The 14,788-nt window shown below is 37.3% G+C and overlaps 1 protein-coding gene across 10 annotated transcripts in view; it reads left to right on the plus strand.

The window, feature by feature from the left end:
- Window positions 1-14,788, plus strand: part of SEMA4D (semaphorin 4D) — a 157,567-nt gene that overhangs the window by 79,073 nt on the left and 63,706 nt on the right. Inside the window, exon 1 of one of the 10 annotated variants that reach the window (XM_050945682.1) lies at window positions 588-611. The exons of the other annotated variants lie outside the window; for them this stretch is intronic. The gene's annotated coding sequence lies outside the window, so the exon portion shown is untranslated. Of the gene's footprint in view, window positions 1-587; window positions 612-14,788 lie in introns of those variants that run through there. 10 annotated transcript variants of the gene reach the window in all.

Genomic DNA, 14,788 nt, shown 5'->3' on the forward strand with positions numbered 1-14,788 from the left:
GAAAAGAATGACTAGCGCAGGCAGAATTTTTCAAGAGTATATTCACTGTAGAAATATTAATAAAATGAATTCATTAAAATTTGATCCTGTTGCAGTCTAGGAATATTACTGGTTGAATAAGATGGAAGCACAACCTAAACTCTAACCATCAAAAGTAAGCATGGATTAATTTTCCTTGCAGTTTAGTCTCACTATTACTAAAGTTTAATTATGGCTGCTATATGTCACGTCCTAATTTTTCAAACAGTTTGCCATATCCACTTACTATGGCTGCTAAGTGCCAATATATAGATTTCCACATAAACTTTTTTCCCTAGGCCCAATTGCTAATCTTTGTTTTGGACTTTTGAGCAGAAGGCGATAGACATGCTGGCCTTCTCTGCCAAGCCAAATAAAAATGTTCTATGTGCTAGACAGAAGCAGGAATTAAAAGGCAGGCAGCCAATCGAGATCACGAGGTGACCAGTAATGTTTATTACTTGTATTGGACCTAACACGTTAAAGTAGAGTTCCTGCCTGAGCTGCTGCCTAGCTATATCCAGAAGTCCAGGAAGCTGGGAAGGGAGATATAAAAGGGGACACAGCACTTCAAAGCTATCTTCAATTTTCAGGTGTTATGTTCTGCATTTTCAGTGGTACATTAATATTTTTGTGTGGCTTTAGGCTTCTCCTGTATAATTCTATGTTAAAAAAAATTTTTAGTAGTAGAGCATTTTCTGGTTGTTGAGGCGACTTCTGTGTGTTGATTGATTATGTTGTCCTTATCTGAGGATGTTAATTGTGGATGGGATGCTTGAAAAGCGGGTTTAACAATTTTTGTAAGACTGCAAGACGTTTTAACACTGTTTTGATATAACTGCACATTAAAATTTGGGGGAAGATAAAGGCAGATCTTTTATTCTCTCTTTAAAATGAGATAATTGTAGGTCCAAAAGAAATATTACATATCAAACTAAGATTTCTTTTTTTAAATTTTTTTTAAGGCTTCGTTAACTTTTAAAACATTTTGAAGCCTTCCCTCTCTTTATAACTGACACCCAAATTCCTGAAATTACCCGTGATTTTAACCTTATTAAAATGTTCATATTCTGGAATTGTTAATAGAACACTCTATTTAGGCAATGCATTTACTAAAGTTCTAGAAATTATTTAAGATGTGTGTAAAACTTGTTCTCAGTGGAATTATCCAATTCTTGTTGCCTCAACTGAGATACGCTGAAGTGGTGTTCTAGACAAAATACAGAGTAATTATTTAAGATTTTGGTGGAAACTTCTGATTTCTTTTTTCTCCTCCATTATTGGCCATCTTGTGTAAGACTGTTTGTTTTTATATTTGTTCTTTTATTTTTAACTATTTTAATTATTTTTTTTCATTATATGAATAACTTAGAAACCAGATAGAACAGCTTGCACCTGATTAGGCTGAAGCACTGTAAACCTACCTTGTTAGCTCCTCTAATCTGTTTTGTACATTACATTATCTTGCTAATATTTAGTTTAAAAAATAAATGCTGAAATGTTGTGGATAGTTGAATTCCTCTCTATAAACGTGCTAAGAATAGTTAAGCAAAGAATTTTTATTTATCTACTTATTGCTTACAACAAGTTGATGTCAAGTAACATTATCAGATATACATCCATCTGACAGTAGAGTTGCTAGAAGCCTTGAAAATAGGGTCTGTTTAAGTGCACTTGCATAATAGCTGTCTGTTTTAACATGTATAGTTTTTAGGATGGACTTGCAGGTCGTTCAAAGCATATTATATAGTTAAAATTTATAGTCAGTTTTGAGTTTTTTTTAAAGTGTCCTTGCTCAGAAGAGCTGGTGGTAAAACAGTTCTGGTATGGAAAAGCAATGATTACGTGGACAGTCAACTTTCCCATTGAACAGATACTTATTTGATTTTTGGTCCTGATCCTGGAGAATCTGAGAGCCTTTTACACCTTCCAGGATTGGGCTCATTATGAGCAGCTTGCTTCATGCACTAAGGCCACGTCCAGACTAGGAATTAAAATCGATTTTAGATACGCAACTTCAGCTATGAGAATAACGTAGCTGAAGTCGAATTTCTAAAATCGAGGTACTCACCAGTCTGGACGGCGCGGCATCGATGTCCGCGGCTCTCCGCGTCGATTCCGGAACTCCGTTCGGATTGATGGAGTTCCGGAATCGATGTAAGCGCGCTCGGGGATCGATACACCGCGTCCAGACTAGACGCGATATATCGATCCCCGAGCAATCGATTTTAACCCGCCGATGCCGCGGGTTAGTCTGGACGAGGGCTAAGATATTTAGGACCCACTGTCCTTGCTACTAGGCTATTCAATCTCTTACACATACACTGTAATATACTTATTTTTCTGACTTAAAGATGAACCAAAGATGATAAACAGCTTTTCCCAGTGGAAAGAACAAGAAAACTCAAATGAAGCTTACATTTTTAAAAGTTTTATACTTTTATCTAGTACATTACGACCATTGAAATGCAGTCAAATGGATGAAGGGTCACCTAGCAACAAGTGGTTGAAAAATGGTAGCCTTGGTTTTGACTGATATTTGTTTTTGGGTGGTTGAACATAAGAATGGTCATACTGGGTCAGACCAAAGGTCTTTATAGCCCAGTATCCTGTTTTCCAACAGTGGCCAATGTCAGGTGCCCCAGAGGGAAAGAACAGAACAGGTAATCATCAAGTGATCCATCCCCTGTTGCCCGTTCCCAGCTTCTGGCATACAGAGACTAGGGACACCATCTCTGCTTATCTTAACTAATAGCCATTGATGGGCCTATCCTCCATTAATTTATCTAGTTCTTTTTTGAACTCTATTGTAGTCTTGGCCTTCACAACATCCTCTGGCAGAGAGTTCCACAAGCTTACTGTGTATTGTGCGAAGAAATATTTCCTTTTGTTTGCTGCCTGTTAATTTCATTTGGTGACCCCTAGTTCTTGTGTTATGTGAAGGAATAAATAACACTTCTTTATTTACTTTCTCCACACTAGTCATGATTTTATAGACCTCAATCGTATCCCCCCTTAGTCGTCTCTTTTCCAAGCTGAAAAGTCCCAGTGTCTAAGGATGCAGATTCCACCACCATATCTATCCCTTTCTTAATGATTTCCAACATTCTGTTAGCAGGGTTGGTATTGGAACACAAGTGTTCATCTAGAAGAATGATCAATGTCCTTCCAAAAGGAAGTGGAGAGAATGTGAGAAGTTGACATGTCCACAGCTGAAAAACTGACTCTAGAAGTTCGCATTTAATATATGTACACTATTTTGATTTGGCATTCTGCACGCTAATCATAATTAAAGCTAATGGTTCCAGTGACTTGAGGAAATATGTTGGGAGGGAGAGCGAGGGAGAGTAATTGAGCTAATAAGGTTTATTGTTTTATGCCTTTCTGTTTGAGAGCTAATTACATTTTTGAGAACTTAAAGACATTTTAACTTGTGAAACTGTTTCAGAAAACAAACTGTAGAGCACTATGAAATTTAGCCTTGGTGACAGAAATATACCCTTAACATAAAAATAAATATACCTTTAATAAATATAGTTCTGTAAGGCAAGAATTTAAATTGATTTGAATTAATATGAGGTGACAAATTTTGATGCATGTATCCTATTGCTAGTTTTACTACCCACCTGGGGATTGCAAATTGTTCCTCATTGTACTAAGAGAAATGTGAGTCACTTGAGTGTTGCTTTTTTGGAATAAGCATGAAGTGTATTGCTGTAATACTCCAGTGTTTTGAGGCATTTGAAGGAAAAAATGTTTCCTGAAATGTAACCTCACTTGGGTATAGTTGTTTATTTTCTTTGTCTTCCATCCCCTAGTTTTATTTTGTGTTTTGTTTTTTTTTTGCTGTTCCCCCAACCTTGCTGTACACGACATGAGTTCCTTTCCCCACATCATATCTCTTGATGCTGAGATGTGGATACAATTTCTGTAACTTCTGAATTCAAAACTCTAGGAAGTAATGGAAAAGGAAATGTGGTCTATGGCTTAAGCACAAGACTTGGACTTAACTTAGTTGTGTTCTGTTCTGGGCTTTGCTACAGGCTTTTTATGTTACTTTGGACAAGTCTCAGATTGGGCACCTAAAAATTGAGGCACTCAAAATTAGTGGACAGTTTCTTGAAAATTTTGACCTAAATCCTCACTATTCTTCTGTTTCCCCAAACGTAGGAACAGTGCAATGCTTGCTTATGTCACAGAATTGTACGACTTAATTCTTTTGTCATACTTACGAGGTCTGCGAATGTTTTTAAAGTAAGCCCTGGATCATACCTGGTTTTGGGTTGAACCCATGGGAATCTCATCAATATATGTATTGCTGATAACAGTAGGATATTGTTGAATTGGAAGTGTGAACAGTATCAAATGGTGTTGAGTGCTATTCCATGAGGAATGTCCATGGTCCCTTTTCTGGCAAAAATGATGGGACCACTAAATGGGCCCTGAAGTTGTAGTGGCGATTAGAAGTGAGAGACTTTGCTAGGGCCTCTTCTACAGAACAAAAATTGATGCATTAGATTTTTTGCAGAGTATATTAATATTGTATGTTGTAGGGTGGTCAAACTTAATGACTCTCTGAAGTTCGAGAAATCTTCAGCAGTTCGAGAGCTGGGCATGTCTGCCAGGGCTCAGGGCTTCTGCCTTGTGGGCAGGGTAATCTTGGGGCTTTTGCCTATGGGAGGCACCTGCCATGGCTAAGGGCTTCAGCCCCACAGTAGGGTGGTGAGGCTAGGGGCTTCAGCCGTGTGGGAGGTGCCTGCCACAGGGCTGAAGCCCTAACACCACTTCTTTGCACCCCACCCACCCTAGTGCAGGGGTGAACTCCCCCCCCCGACCCCGGCAGGGCAGAAGCCCCAAGCTTACCTCCACAGTCTGGTCGTTGGAGAGTGGGGGTTTCCATGAGCCACACTTTAAGGGTAAAAGAGTCACAGTTTGGTCACCCTTGGTATGTTGGCTGCATCTTTAAGTTTTAAAAATTACAAGATTTATAAATCATGAAAATTTTAGCTATCCAGCCACAACATTGTGTGGAGTTTTTTGATTTGCCATTTAAAATATATTCTTTAAAAAATTAATCTTTGAACAACATAAGAATGAGCATACTGGGTCAGACCAGTGGGTCCATTTAGCCCAGTATCCTGTCTTCCGAGGGTGGCCAGTGCCAGGTGCTTCGGAAAGAATGATCAGAATAGGGAGTCACTGAGTGATCCATGGCTTTTCATCCACTTGCAGCTTCTGGCAGTCAGAAACTAGGACCACACAGTGCATGGGGCTGTGTCCCTGACCATCTTGGCAAATAGCCATTGATGGACCTATTCTGCATGAACTTACCTAGTTCTTTTTTGAACCCTATTATAGTTTTGACCTTCAAAACATCCCTTGGCAATGAGTTCCACAGGTTGACTAAAATAAGTTTATTTTTTAAACAGATTTGCATTTCTGACAGGTCTGTCTAGACCACAATTTATTTTTGCTTATGGGTTGGTTATGACTCTAGTAACACTTCTGCTTTCTTAGCTTGACACTGAAGCTTGACAAATTGCAGTATTTTCACTTTGAGATAAGTTGTGGCCAGAATATAGTTCTGTCGTCTTCTCAGCTTTTTATATCCCACCGTTTGATTTTATATCTGTGAGGAAGTACCTGAACACAAGTATGCCTCAATTAATGTTTGCATATATTTGCATGGTTCTTCTGACATTCTGTAATTCTGAAAAGTTCTTATTTCTCTTCCTTTGCTTGGCATGCATGGACTAGAAAATTACAACTAAAGTGCTCAACATTTCCTGCAGACTTACTGAGACAAAACCTCTCCAGTGCAGCTGACTTTCACATCTACCCTTCCCCTTTCATAATGTGATGGTCCCTGCACCAGCCAGATTCTAAAAACTTAATCATCAGCTATAATAATGACTCTTCTCATGGCATAAAACTCTTCATTTGGCGTAAGAAAAAAGCCTGTGTTAGGCTTGGCAGGAGTTAGGATCCTAGTAATGCCGATGAGACTGTTCAGCAACCAGAACTTCTGTTAATCCATATGCTCACATAATTTGACTGAAATTTGAAGTGCCTACATTGAAAGATCTGTACCTGTGTTTTCAAACAGAGTTAGAGTTTGTAATATGGTACAAACACACTACAGATTTCTGATACGCAGTTATTAGTGTAAAGGTCACAAAGTGACCTTCACGTTGTTAATATCAACACATAGCCTTGCACAAAGGTACAGATAGTTCTTCTGTAATTATAGTGATTTATGTTACTTACCATTAATGGAACAAATACATTAGCACATGACAGAAAACATTGTGTTTTTAACTTCTGTAAGTATGCACTCATTTCAGCATTTGTTGTCTGTGATTGTGTTCACTTAGTTAAGTGTTGACTTATATATGAATGAGTGTATTTACACAGGTGCACGTGTGTATGCACACACACACACAGTATATGAGAGAGAAATTTTAAAAGAAAATATACATGATAATGGAAAATATGAGTAGTGATCAGTATAAGATGGTATACTTACAGTATAAGATCAGTGTACTTACAAGCCTCAATGAATCTGGCTCACGTTTGAGTTAGGGATGACCATTCATAACTTGCTGGAGCTTGAGGCAATCCTTTGTTTTTTGTTTCTTGGGATGTGAGAGGTTTGTTTCTTACAGGACTTAGGTAAATTCTATCCTTGAACTGTAATCACATTTTTAAAATACTGCTGCAAGGTTCAACTGTTCTGAACTGAGGGCAAGGTTTGTCCATTACATATAGCCAAATAAAGTAAGTTATATTGCTTACCTCTTTGAAGAACCTGAACCAAATTCTTTGCTAGTGTACGATGGTAAGGCTCCCTAGAAGTCAGTGGCGCTACACCAGCTTGCACCAGCAGAGAATTTGACTTCATGGGTTTAAGTTGTCTGTTTTAGCATATTAAGTGGATCCTTGAACTTGGGTCTGAGACATGTCCTTCTTTGAGGAATTAAAACTCTTCTCTTCTTTACTACTTCATGTTGAAATTATTTTTGCCCTCTCTTCCTTCCCCTACTCTCTACAAATGCCATGAGGGCACTCCAGACTTCAGGAAGTTTTTCACACTGCTGCAGGCATGTTTTAAAAGCCATCAGAAACGTCAAGGTCTCTTCCACTTTTCAGACAGAGTGGGCTCATCGGGGTCTTTTCCTTGGTGGGATTATTTTTGTTTTTGTTATTGCCTACTCACCATCCCTGCTTAAATTGGTTTCATATCGCTTTTCCTGGAGGGGGAAGGCAGTTTATTCAAAGTGGATTTTTGTTTTCTTTTCATTATTGCTATTGTGGTATGAGCATTTTTTTAATACAAAAAAAAATGTCCTTTACCGGTAGAGTTGTCTTCGGGGCAGACTAGTCTTGGATGCTGGGGTACTGAAAGCATTCTGATCTACATAGTAAATGGTTTGTGTGTTTGCCTACTGTGAAGGATATGAACAATTTAGGGTCCACTAACTCATGAACCACTGGCATAATACTCTACAGCATTTAAAAACCTGGAATCTTAGCTGTCTAATGATGTATAGCAGTTTTTTCTGCCCTTGGTATTTGGTAAAATATTGGACCTTTAAAATTACATGGAAATTCTTTATCTTCCCCCTCGCCTCGTTTTAAGAAAATGAACTCCACATACTTTTCAGCTCTGCTATTACATCTGTTGCTTAATTTTTAGCACCAACAAATTATTTTGGAGTCTTTCCTCTGGTAAAAGGAGGGGATGAGATTACACTTTGGAGGATCTCCCAAAATAATAAACAGCATGTGTATGGTGAGGGAAATGGTATTTCTCTGTGTATTGATTGAGATATCAATTTTAAAAATGTGCGGATGATACGTTATTCGAGCATTATACATATAGGTGGTTGGGTGCACAGATACTCCAGTATCTTTTGTTCCTAATGAAATGCATTGCTTAGTGACCACAAAAATGCTTTCTGACATTGCTTGTAGAAGAGCATCTGCTGCTCTAAAGTGTCCGTGCCCTAGTTCATCATAGTTTTTTGGGAAACAATTTGTATAAGTCCAGAAAATGACAGTTGTATTTTTAAAGTGGAATCTGACGCTAAGTTGTATTTGTTCTTTCATTTGCTCAGTGTTGTACTGATCCCCGACACACACCCTTATTCCCACCCCCCCGACAGTTGGAATCCTTGTTCTTTGCTGGACTTTGTGATGAGAGATTTACTAGTATGCTTTAACTGAAATTGTACTGAACTGTTGGAGTTAATATTTACTATTGTATGTTAAAGTTCAATTAGTATCATAATCACCATTTAGGCAGAAAATAAGATGAAATCCTCTGTCAGAGGAGTTTTTAATAAATATATATCACCAAACATGCCACTCCGTTAATAATGAGTTCAGGTTGCTCAAATACATTTTCTGTCAGCACAGTCACTAAAAATCAAGGAAATCACTTGTTTAAGTCTACATTAATATCCAGACCAACTTCAGCATTCATGCTTTATCACTCAGTTATGGCCATTAGAACTTTCATAGACTTTTCAGCTCCACAGTAACCTCTCTTTCAATTCCAACATGTAACCATTCATAATGCATGTGTTCCTTTCCTTGCAAACACTCAAAATGCCCAAGATAAACTCCAACTTCATATTAAGGTGATATGTGTGTGTGTGTATATGTGTGTGTATATGTATGTGTGTGTGTATAAAAAAGTGTGGTGTTAAACAATGTAATGTTGGAGTTAAGGTTTTTTGTGAGAGTGCAGGAATTGGATATGTCCTTTTTCGGACTCTCACTGACAAACTTTACTGAAGTTTGTGGGAGGCTGGGAAATGGTGGGGAGTGGAAAGTGAAAGAGATCAGTTTTGGCCATGCTAAATTTAAATTGAGAGCAAAACACCAGTACGAAGTGTCACAGAGGCAGGCTGAGATGCAAAATAGGACTGAGGGAGTAGAAAGGTACGATTGAGAGTCACCAGTTTAAGATAATTGTTGAGGCTACAAGAGAAGATGCAGTCACCTAAACACAAAGTGTGGTTTGTTAGTTATGAGCAGGAACTTTGTCCTGCAATTATTTGTGATGATGTGTTCTTTTGTATTCTATATTAAGCTTATCTTGGCCAACTGATAGGTCTAAAATGTAACTGTAAATGGGGAATCATCGAGCACGTATGTTTCCAATACGATCTCACAGGGACCACTTCTTGGCTCTATGCTATTTAATATTTTGATCAGTGGCCTGCAAAAAACAAAATCATCACTGATTTGCAGATGGCACAAACATTAGGGTAGTGGCAAATGAGGAAGAAGACAAGTCACTGATTCATAGCAAACCATATGCCTTTCAATAAAGTTAAATGTAAATGTATACATGTAGGAATAAAATACATGTAGATAGTACTTATGGGGTTGGGACTTTATCCTCTGAAGCAGTGACTCTGAAAAAGATTTGGGGGTCATAGTGGATAATTAGATGAACATGAGCTCCCAGTGTGACGCTGTGGCCAAAAGGGCTAATACAATCCTGAGGTGCATAAACGAGGGAGTCTAGAATGAGAGTAAAGAGGTGATGTTACCTCAATATTTGGCACTGATGCAGCCACTGCTTAAATAATATGTCCAGTTCTGGTGCCCACAATTCAAGAAAGATGATGATAAATTGGAGAGGATTTGGAGAAGACCCGTGAGAATGATTAAAGGATTAGAAAACATGCCTTACAGTGATAGACTCAAAGAGCTCAATCTATTTTGCTTACCAGAGAGAAGATTGTCATGAAGTCACCCCATAATCTGTAAGTGCCTATAAGGGGAACAAATATTTAGCATTAGGCTCTTCAGGCTATAAGAGAAAGGTATAACATGATCCAGTGGTTGGAAGTTGAAGCTAGACAAATTCAGACTGGAAATAAGGCATAGATTTTTAACAGCGACCGTAATTAACCATTGGAACAATTGACCCAGAGACATGGTGGCTTCTCCATCATGGAAAATTTTTAAATCAAGATTCGATTTTTTCTAAGAAATATGCTCTAGGATTTATTTTGGAGAGGTTCTGTGGCCTGTGTTATACCTGATGTCAGACTTGTATGATCACAGCAGGCCTTTCTGGCCTTGGAATCTGTGACAGTATGGGAACAATAAAAGAGACCACTCAAGTGCAGTTTAAGAGCTGAGTTTTTGACTTAAATAAAAAAAGTATTTGAGGAATGGTTTGAAGAACTATAAATAAATTACTAAATTATAGTAGACTAAAGTAGCTCTCAGTACCCTTTCAAAAACAAATCATTTACTTATCTATCTTTCCTTCTAACTAACTACACCCATAAAAAGAAAATTTGAAGCACAGGGTTTTTGCAAGCTGATGGTTGTCCACAGAAAGTCATAGAATCATAGAATATCAGAGTTGGAAGGGACCTCAGGAGGTCATCTAGTCCAACCCCTTGCTCAAAGCAGGACTAATCCCCAGACAGATTTTTGCCCCGATCCCTAAATGGCCCCCTCAAGGATTGAGCTCACAACACTGGGTTTAGCAGGCCAATGCTCAAACACTGAGCTGTCCCCCAGATGTGAAAGCCTGAAGCTGTTGTTTGTAAGTCCATGAGTGATGCTACCAATTTCTTTAAATTGGTTTCTTGTTTTCATAGTTGAACGGGCTTTCCAAAGTGCTACCTTTTAGTTTTTTTTCAGGCCAGGATGTAGTTGCATAAGCTAAATTATAGCCAGCAGAGCAGATATGATACTAGATACTGCCATGAAAACAGAAGCTTCAGGAGCAGTGAACGAGCAGATTATTTTTGCATTGATCTTTATTTATAGCCCTAGCCCCTTTGCTGCTCTACTGTTCTTCTTTTCTTTCTGCCTCTTGGTGAATCCTGCTATGCACCAAATTAGGAGATGTCATAGAACTCCAGCATAAGGGCTAGTACCATGGAAACTGATATAGCAGCAAATATTATTTTGATATGTTAGATACCCACATTACTAAAACAAAATGCTAATTATGTGTATTAAGATATTTCAGTTCAGAACCTCTAACCTACCTTTTTATATACTGACTTGTTCTGTTTTAGAACTCTTGAACCATATAGGCTACTCATGAGAATGCATTCTGAAAACAATCTCCAGACAGCATATGCGGTTTTGGCAGTTCATTACTATTTGGCTATTTAACATTAACCTGTGGTTTGTGTCTGTGTGTGTTCAAATAAATTCATTGATAAGACTAGACTATATTGAGGTGGTGTGGCTGTTTTTTGTATGAGTGAAGTGTTTGCATTAGCAGCAAGTGTATATATATTTTACAGCAGCAGACCACTGGAATGGAAACTATATTTTGGTGAGAAAAGTGGATGTTTTTGTTAGGATGATACTGTTCCAGATCTTAAAATAAATAAATAAATAATAATAATAAAAGAATGGGGAGAGCTGCTTTTAAGTTTGCTTGTCTGGAGCTTTCTTATAAAATTTCTTTCCTTTCTGTTGTTCCTTCGACAACGGTTTAAGTTTCAAAAGGCTAGTTACAGGAAGAGTACACGTGAGTGAGGTTAGGTATATATACACCTGTGGTTCTACTTGTAAATGATATAAAGAGGAAGTAGCGCAGTTATTTTTAGTCAATTATCCTAAATTCTCAGAAGTACATTTAGTATGTTAATGTTTCATATGGTTTGTTTTATAGTCGAGGTGTGAGCATTTTCCCTTTTTATAATGCCGAAGGAATTATGTTCAATTTATGTAAAAGAATTACAGTAAAATTAAACTTTCCTTTGAAGATGAATATAATGAATTTAACTTCTTTCCATGTTTTCATCTATCTTAATCTAGTGGATGTTTTCTTTAACCTTTGATAATTTAGTCACAGTTGTCAAAATAATTAGCTGGAAGTTTTTTATTGAAAATTTACAAAGACAGATGGTTCAGACTGTAACTTTTTGGGTTAAAAAAAAAAAGTTACCATACTTAAATAACTTACCAAAAGAAACTATTTTTCAATATGGGCTTTGAAATCTTAGCTGGGATAGAGGAATATAATTTAATATTTTAATAGGTTGAAAATATAAAACTCTCTAGGGAACTCCTGTATTTTGTGGTTTTAAGGCTTTTTTGAAAGATTTAGGACAGATGGTAGATCCTGAGGGATGGCTGGATTTGTTTGAATCTGTGGAATTGATGGGAATGTCAATTTGATATTCAGGTCCCAGTGCTCTAATGTGTATAACCATGTCATAGCTATTGGCAAACTACGAACAGCAGTTTATTTGTATGGTATTACTACAGATGTCTCCTGGACAGGCAGGCAGCCAATAGAAATGGGATTAAACAAGAAAAGTCCATGAAAGTTCCTGTGGAATTAATCCTCACCATTGCTTCATTGCATTCAGAATACTGTTCTAAATTGATAGACTTCAATTTAAAATCTTATTACATTATTATTAAATTGAGATTTTTTTCACCCTTACCCCAATGAAGTGCCTCTATGAAATCGTATAATTAAACAATTATCATGAAAAAAACAATCTGTTATATTAATTTGTCTTCAAAAGCTGCAATACTTACTCCATTCTTGCTGATTGGGTTAAGATTTCCTGGCAGCTAGTGTCGGGCTGGAGGAGACGCTCACTTTGAGGCCCTTAATGTTGCTGGCCAACAACTACCTAGGTATGCCCAATGTGAAGGTAATTGGTGCAAATGTAGAAGATATAAAAATGTCAAGGAAAAAGTAATCACCTTCCTATGGGCTAGAGTGATCCTTTAGGGTCAGCCCAGAGTACATGGGAATTGTCTCCCCTCCGTCTGTGGTGATGGTAATAGGGGCAGAAGTAAATAACTGCAGCCCTGAAAAAGGTGGATGGCCTACCACCTCTGTTTGCCTCTGTTGGGGAGAGCAGTCAGGACTCTGCCCCCTCTCCTCTCACTTGCTGTGGAAGGACCTAGAACAATTGTCTTTCTTACACCCTGCATTCCCATGTTAGAGAGAGCAACGATGTAGCCCTAAATATTGATAGTTAAATTTTGAACTACACATTGATATGTACAAGACTCTGTTTATAGTAATGGTCTTCCCATTAAGTGATCAGTCACAAAATGGACCTCATCTTTGGTGCAGCATAGAAAGGAGAAGTTGCTTCATGGTTATTAAAAAATGTAATGGAAATCATTTATTGAAGGGACTCTTTAAATCCAGTGTTTGCAACCCAAACATTTCAGTATTTTTCTAGTTTAGGAGACAGTGTAAGTGAAATTGGTCTGAAACAAATATGAGCCTGACTGTTCTATTTCCATCCTCCAAGATTATTCAAGTGGAAATGGAAACACACAGTGCAGTATACATAGTAAAAAAATAAATTTGTATTTAAACAAAACAAACCACTATGTACATCAGTGTCAGTTGTTGTGAAGGCTGATGTAATCAAATGTGAAAGAAACCTGACTCGAATGCAGTTAGCAGAACTATTGTATACTTTTTCACAGTTCAGATTCTCTGATGTATTCTGAAAATTGATTTAAAATTTCAAGCAAATCAAGTTGAGCAAGCTGTGTTTGAAATTAAATATATGTAATTGGAAAAGTTACCTCTTGATTAAACAGCATAAATTAGAAGCTGGATGGATATTAGACACATCATTTTTCCTGGAAGGTTTCTTCAACAAATAAATTAAGTCTTGTTTAAAATTTGATGAAACATTTCCAGATTCATTATAACCTGAATTGTCATAGCTATAGCTGGCAAACATTCCCCATAACTGCTTAGTAGAATTGGATTTGAAGCACATGTTGTTGGCCTCAAATCCTGTATCGTATCAACAATATACGATAGATACCTGAGAAAAAGTATTCCCTATCCCTGAGGAACACATTAAATAAACTCTGGACACAGGAGATTTATCAGAGGGTTGATTTTAATAAGCAATCAACTGCCAGAATTGAATGCTACTTCAAAATGATTATTTATTTATAGCGTGCCATGGTGTTTTACAGACAAAAGATAGATACCTACCGCAGAATGAGCTTAAAGCCTAATGCTCTGTGTACTCTATTACACTGCAGAAATAACCATATTCATAGATTGTGTTGTAACATGTTTCTGATTTATGTTTTGTGGCTGATTCTCACCTGCAAGGGCAGGGGCAGGATGGTCATGAAATACTCGAAGCCATGTTAGGGAATGGGTTTTAGGCTAGGAATCTTCTAGGATTAAAATGCAGTTCTCTAAGATTGTGACATGGCTTTATTTTTGTCCACATAGGAAGTCCATCATGCTTTAAATATTTTAAATGGTGTAGACAGGTTCTAAATTAGCCATAACAAAGAGAGAGAACTTTAGATGAATGGTTAAGAGAGAAGTGGATTTACATAGAACAAAGTTGTGGCCTAGCAAATGGATAACAAAAGTCCCTATTTTTTTCTATAGTTTACAACGATTGTTAGGTTTAGTTTTTGTTCTTTGTCTGTTCTTGAAATTAATATGGAAAAGAGTCAGTAGCATCTACTAAAGAATCTAACAAACCATTATCTAATCATCTTAGGCTCGCTGTTTGTTTTATTTTACGTTTGGGAATAAATAGGATTTTTTACAAGCCTTTTAAAAGATATGCTTCATTTGATTATGGGGTGGAGAATGTCTTTACATCTCACTGTTTGTGACCTGCCAGTTTCAAGAATCTGTATAATTATTTCATTCTGAAGGATGTTATATTAACCAACAATCCCAGTATTATGTAGGGAAGCCAGTCACTTATGTGAACATTTTCAATAAGCATTCCTTTCTTATATGCTTCTCCCT

This window comes from Gopherus flavomarginatus, chromosome 3 (genome assembly GCF_025201925.1).
Source record: "Gopherus flavomarginatus isolate rGopFla2 chromosome 3, rGopFla2.mat.asm, whole genome shotgun sequence".
Taxonomy (NCBI): domain Eukaryota; kingdom Metazoa; phylum Chordata; order Testudines; family Testudinidae; genus Gopherus; species Gopherus flavomarginatus.